The sequence below is a fragment of the Cicer arietinum genome, chromosome 5 (assembly GCF_000331145.2).
Source record: "Cicer arietinum cultivar CDC Frontier isolate Library 1 chromosome 5, Cicar.CDCFrontier_v2.0, whole genome shotgun sequence".
NCBI lineage: Eukaryota > Viridiplantae > Streptophyta > Magnoliopsida > Fabales > Fabaceae > Cicer > Cicer arietinum.
The window spans coordinates 1,049,588-1,056,958 of NC_021164.2; the positions used below are offsets into that span (position 1 = coordinate 1,049,588).

General features: G+C 28.7%; 1 long non-coding RNA gene across 1 annotated transcript; it reads left to right on the forward strand.

Annotated features, from left to right (window-relative positions):
- Nucleotides 1-3,236: 3,236 nt before the first annotated feature.
- On the forward strand, nucleotides 3,237-3,938 carry LOC113786584 (uncharacterized). Its single transcript, XR_003472841.2, has 2 exons — nucleotides 3,237-3,544; nucleotides 3,643-3,938. It is a non-coding gene; the product is annotated as an uncharacterized lncRNA (long non-coding RNA).
- The last annotated feature ends 3,433 nt before the right edge of the window (nucleotides 3,939-7,371 follow it).

The window sequence follows — 7,371 nt, forward strand, 5'->3', positions numbered from 1 at the left end:
GACGGTTCAAACTGCCTCAAAGTAAATATAGCGACGGTTGATAACTGTCGTAATTGTGCAGAAAAAAATAAATTTGAGTTTGTTCTAAGTGTCGCAAAATATATTTAGAGGCGGTTGTGAACCGTCGCAAAAGTTGGCGACGGTTGGAACGACGATTTTGTGAACCGTCGCAAAATGGCCTCGCGACGCACGAATCTGCGACAGTTGCAGAACCGTCGCAAACATCAAATTGCAACGGTTAAAACCGCCGCAAACCCTTTTTCTAACCGCCGCAAAACGTTTTTTTTCTTGTAGTGATTGCTTGATCAACATTAAAATGTTCTACGATTTGTATTTTGAAATGGAAGTGGACTTTACGAATGCTTGAGATGAGAAATTCATGAATTTGTAGTCTAGACATAGATGCAGGTCATGAAACCAATTAAATTAGTTGCAAAACAATAATTTACAAGATAATTTATATACGGTAATGCTTAATTCTAATTTTAAATCTACTAAGGAATTAGGGGTTACTTTGGAATTAAAGGTTCTGTCGCAAAGACATTAGGGCAAGAATAATAAAGAGAGTTTGTGCTCCATATGTCTTCCACCACTCAGCTTCAATAAAAAAAAAATTGTTTTCATTATTTTTATACACAAGTTATTGTGTGCTAAAATTATTATTAAGTACTAAATTATGTGTTAAAATTTTGTTGTTGAATGAGCCGTGATGAGTTAGACCATGTTGTTAGACCTAATGAGTGCTCTATTACCCTAATTGTGACACCCTAAACTCCAAAATAATATATACTAATTTATACAAGAACTTTTATTATTTTAATTCACAACGGATAAAGAAAATCTATTATTTTTCAAATAAAAATTTTATAACTAATTTAGGATATCACATTTCTCAAAATTCAAAAGTAATTTAAACTTTTCCTCTTATAAAACAATAGGGTTTTCATATATAAGAAGAATACGCAAACAATCATCTTAGACCGTATAATAATCACATTACGATATATCAAAATATTTAAGTAAATAGTATCATATTATAACATCAAAGTTATCCAAGTAAAACTGTCATTTGATTATAATATGCATCAAATCATCTAAGATTAATTATTATTACTTTTGAAATATATCAATCACAACAAAACAATCACAAGGAAATGCAATGCTATGCATGAACTTAGACTCTACTTCACAATGTGGTACCATTCTAACTCTAAAGTACTTGGTTAGGAGGCTTGATACTATGCCACCATCCCAGTGGACGGACAATTCAAATTGGTCATGTCCTTATAGATCTCCTCAACTCAACCCGAGACACATATACGCGACAGTCGAGGTAAACGTGTGTTGCGTGGTAGCTCCCGACATTTGGGGTGCTACCTCCAAGTCACCTAAGAAATATCCATCTGAAAACCTCTAAGGTCTAACAATCTTGCCTTAAGACTCGACAGCAAGCCGCCACGATCAGGCTCATTAAGTTGTACTTCCCCAGAATCACTAAGCTTGTCAGACCCTACCTATATAATGACAAAATAATCTACACTTCATAAATTCTCAATATTTATTTTCTCCACTTGTTGGCATACGATACTCCATTAAAACCGTCATCTCAAACACAAATTGAAATAACCATTGTTTTATCAACTATGAGGTTAATTCAATATTCTCATCATAGTTTATAACATCACTATCATTAATAATACATCATCATCATCACATAAACTTGTCACTGATTTATAGCATCACTATCATCACATAAACTTATAACAAATTTAAAATATCACAATTATTAATCATACATCATCATCATCATCACATTAAATTATCACAACGCATTCATCTTTTGTTATCACATCACATAAACTCATCTAATCACACATATATATAAATTTAATTCGACACCCAATATCACAATATTATCAATATCACAAATTTAAAGAAATTAAATCAATCAACACCTTACAAATATTTCTATTCTATATTTTAATCTCAAAATTTCTATATTTGCACATTAATTAATTTATCCCTCAAAGGGCTATTGCCGTATGTAGCAAGCTCCGAATAAATCGTTGGGAAATACGGTTTTCCCGTTCAACTCACAATATATTATACTAATGAATTCAAACGCTCTCTCACCACTTACCTTATTTCGACGCTTTCACACACAAATACAATTCCACGAGCAAACATTCTTTGTTTTTTGACTCTTTGTCCTTCAATCTATCTAACTCGACAGTTTATGGATAAACGTCAAAATAAATTACGACGAGATTCTCTAAAAACTATATTCAAAATTCGGTCAAGGAAAATTACCATAAATCAGAAAGAAAAAATCAGTGGATAATATAGCCACTTTTCACACGATCATTTTGGCGTTGGTTTCACTCAAATCGAACTTACGGGGAAGAAGAACGGTGAAAAATAATGAATTATGCAAAACGAAGAAGTGAGATATTTTAGAGAGAAATCGGGGTTGTTAAAAATCTGAAAAAAAAATTGTGTTTAATTGACTAGTTAAATGAATGAAACAACATACTCAATTTTGAGCTAAAATGGAGAAAGTTTTATGGAACAATTATCGATCACCGGTATCAAACAATAGACATGTTAGTGTGTTTTCTCTTGCTTATGCGGTTGCTAAAGCTCCCTTATTTTATTTTATTTTTTCAACATAATTAGAGTTAACATACATGTGTCAAACCCATTGCTCCCCTTATTTATTTTATGTAAAGAAAATTAATTGTTAGTTAATCTCATTTTTAATACTCTTCCATACATCAATTAATTTTCAAAATATTACTAATATTTCATAACTAATATATGATGAATTAGAGTAATTAAAATAATTAACCTTTTAAAAAATATACATATTATTAACAACCCAAACTCTCATATTCAAATTAGTCACTATAATTATACTTATTTTTCAAAATACTTACGTTATATAATACTATCATTAGAGAATAGTCAAAATTATAAAATAAATAAATATAACAACAGTATTTTATGTTAATTATTAAATCATAATATATATATAATTCTAATTATAAAATTCTATAACAACAAAATTTATGGCTCATCCTTCTCTCTCAAGTGAATCGTAAAGATATGCAATTATTGATATAATATTACAAAACGTATGCTATAATTTATATCTATCATATTTGAAGTAATTCATCACCAAATTCTCAACATTTTTTGTGTCATGAAATTCTTTATTTCCTTACAAGTAACTTTTTCCAATATCTATCATGAAAGGGTATAAAAGAACTAAAATGTATTGAAAAGTTAATAATAGTTTTTTATTTTAGAATCTTTATTGAGTGATCTAAAAGGATAAACACGAAACATGACTTTGCCTCAAAGAAGTATAAATTGACTTAATATTTCTAAAGCCTTTCTTCCATATCAATAAGTGTTATAAAAATAAGTATAAATCAATTTTGTTTGTTGCATAAAAAGAGAAAAAATATGACAAAAATTTTCATGTTTTTTTTCGTGCTATGGTTTGTTTTCCTTGCTTTTGTTGTAAGTGACATACGTGCGAGTAAGTTTTGTTTCCCTAACTCTTTTAAAAAAAAACATTATTTGTCTTATATTTTATTTATTTTATCTTCTTTTACTAACCCTCGTATTTGTTTTTAGTCGCAGAACAATCTTCGCCGTGTAAAGACGATGATGACTGTCCTTACATATGTCAACATTGGTTTATGCGTTGTGTTGATGGTAAATGTGTCTGTTAGTTAAGTTGAGAATTAATACTACGTTAATAACTTATGTCAAAGCTTATAAATTTATTAGAAATCTTAATATTGTCACTCTTATCAAAGGTATCTTTAGCTTATTTTTGAAAAATATCATTTATAGTTTCTCAATCATATTGACAGTGACGTATTTCTCATTTATTGAAAGAATCCTTCTATTGTTTAAACTTTCACAAATTTTATTTCATTCATGTGACACGTTCTTCTTATAAAAAGATTTTTTTTTTTTTTTAGAAGAGAGAATAAATACCACCATAATTAATTTATATGACTACGAGATATTGGGTTTGGATCCATAACATGATATTCAATCTCACTAATGCAGCCTGTGGGGGACATACAATAACTTTTTTTTTTTTTAATAAACACAACTTAAAAAATAATTACAAAAAATACTAATTAAAAGATATACTACATCTTTTAACTTCAATTTTAATGGCAAATATTTTGAGTTTTGTCTAGAGATATAAAAATCAAACCAATGATATGATAAACTCAAATAAAAAATCAAAATCAATTAAACTGATTTTTTTTTTTGTTTGAGTTTTATTTGAATCGAATAAAATAAACTCAATCTCTATTATTTTGAATATAATTTCACTTAATTTAAAATTGATCACCGATATCTGAATAAAGTCATTAGACTATATTAATAGTGTTATCTTAAATATATTTTGTATTTAAGAATTTTTTTTTAATCATTTAGATATTATTTATCTCATGGTAATTTAAAAAGTGTTTACGTAATTATTTTAATAGTATAAAAAATCTAGTATTTTATAAAAGAAAATTTTATATTTTTAAAATTAGTATCTTAATTTTTATTAATTTCAAATCAACATAAACTAATTTTATTCATTAGTTTGAGTTTAATTTTATATATTTTTTTTTAAAATTCAACCAAACTAACTTTCTTGGTGATTTAGATTTTTTTCCTCTCCAAAGATATGTACCAAATCAATATCAATATGTTATGCTCATAACTTGGTGTCTCTTAAATATATACAACTTTTCATTGCAATTCATCCGACAAAAAAAATTATGTTTATGTTGCAAATTTACATCATAAAATTTTAATATACAATAAAATATTATATTTAATTTATCAATTAAAATTTTAAAAATTTAACAGTATTTTGTAAAATTCTGTCACTGTCCAATCTATAACCTATTAGGACTTAAGCACGAATCACAACTAAAATATTATTCTCTTTAGTTAATTATATTAAAAACTTATTTATTAAAATATCACAACCTCATATCACATGGTTGTGATGCGCATAACTTATTACCACTAACCTAATCATAACTTCATAAATATATTAACCTAATCATAACTTCATAAATATATTAAATGCTAATCAACCGTATAAATATAGTGAAACCATACAACTCAAAAATATTCATCACACTTTGACTTATCGTTGTTAGAAGTGACTTTCCCTTCATTGGTGCAACATGCTTCTTGTTAGTCTTGAAAAATAATTCTCATTGAAAGTTTCTACTTAATGTTTCTTATTGTACATCATCTATACAAAATTCATAGGCTCAAAATTAATGGATCCCTACTTGATATCTTCTCAAAAGGTCACGCGTAGTAATAAGATAAAGAGAAAAAACAACATAGAAATTCAACAACATATTATTTGTTTTTTTGTTTTTGTTTTAGAATTTGGAAAAACTGTCTAAAAATCACAATTTATGCTACTAAAGATATTACCGATTTTAGTTGCGGATTAGGCCGCTCTCTTTAAGGTATTTTGCGGCACTACCTAAATTGTGCAAGACGTAATATCAACCACGAAGTTCCCAGGATAAAACATTGTATCAGAATTTCTATTGCACCGTAGAAAATCGTTCTAGAATTACACACTCAATATACTGGTTAAAGTCACTCTCAATATGACGATTAAAGTCACTAGTTATATATGGTACTATGACTATGTTGAGAAAAATCAGAGATAATTAGCGATAACTATCTCAATAATGCGGAATATTTTTTTCCCCACTTGTGCAGATAAATGGCCAAACAGAAAATACAATTCCACAGAGTGAAAATAATTGGCAGAAAATTAAATATGAGACAAACACAATTTTAATGTGGAAAACTTTCCTCAAATTGAGAGAATAAAAACTACGGGATCTAGTCCAGTAAAAACTTCTACTATAATAATTAATGGGTACTCCAGAGTCTTCGTAATACCAATAGGGAACATCAATCAACAATAACAACCTTATAACAACCTTCCACTAAAGTGGGTATGCCAAAGTAACTCTCAGAGAAGGTAAAACTACTCAGTATATTAAAATAACAAACTCAATGGTAGAAATAACATACTAAATTTGTAGATCAAACGGAGCAAGTTCGCTACACACTTGTTACCACCACCGGAACCAAACCCTTATTTTTCTTCTCTGGCAGCCGTTCTCTTTCATTCTTGTTCTTAAAGATTACTAAATCCCTTTTATTTCCTTCACGTGGGTCAAGCCCATTAAAACCTTTTTTTTTCTTTTCTCTTTATTTCAATAATAGTAATAAAACCTTTTTCTTTTCTTTTCTCTTTGTCAAGGACCAATTTGGTTTGGATGTTATCCAAATTTTTCTTTGTCTTTAAAAGACCCAAACATCACAAATTCTCTTACGTTACAAATCAAAACTCATAATTACAAAATGATAGAAGGATCTATTCCTGTAGCTATTATTTACAGAGTCCATTACAAAGCAATGTTTTCAGCCTTTACTGCAACAAAAAATATTGAAAACAAAAAGGGTGAAACACTATTTTTACAAACTAATCTAACAAAAGCAAACACTGTTATTCCAAAAACTATCCTTTGGAAAGATATCGATCTTCCTGAAGAATGGATCCTAGAAGGAGCCGTTAGACCACAACCTCTTGAACATTCAAAACCAAACAACAATCTTAAAGAAGTCATACAATACACTGATGGTAGGGTAAAACTAAGTTTTTCAAGAACTTCTAGTGCCAGGTACTCTGATGCTAGTTCCTCCAGACCACCTCCAATCACACAATTGCCTCAAAAATTAGAAAACTTTACAAAACCACGTTTTTCATGTTCCAGCATACCAAATGCTTCCTTTCAAAATGTTGACTATTCCACAAATATACCTCACCAAATTTACACAGCACCTCAACACACTAATGAGGAGCAACAAAACATTTCTCCACCTACTTCGTCGTCTTTTTCTGCTATAACTGAAAATGTTGTTAATGAATTAAATGTCATAGAAAAGGCATTTGAAGTTGATAAAACTATTCTCCATAATGATTTTTATGCTTCCAAAAATACAGATAAGAGAACATGGTTCTTCAAAAACTTTCTGAAACAGAGAAAACAAATTCAGAATGAATTTTATGAATTCATTTTACAAAATAAAACCCATATTTTATTTTTTTAATGGTTTGAAATTTATGCAACAAAAAACCAAATTTCTTACCCTTTCAAACAAAATCAAAGTTCTGTTAATCCTATAACCACTAGAAATAAAATTGCGGAATGGGATTTGGCAACTAGATTAAAAATTCAGTCTGAACACCCACCTTTAAGACAAATCATAATAACACACCTTGAAAAACAAGTAGAAGCC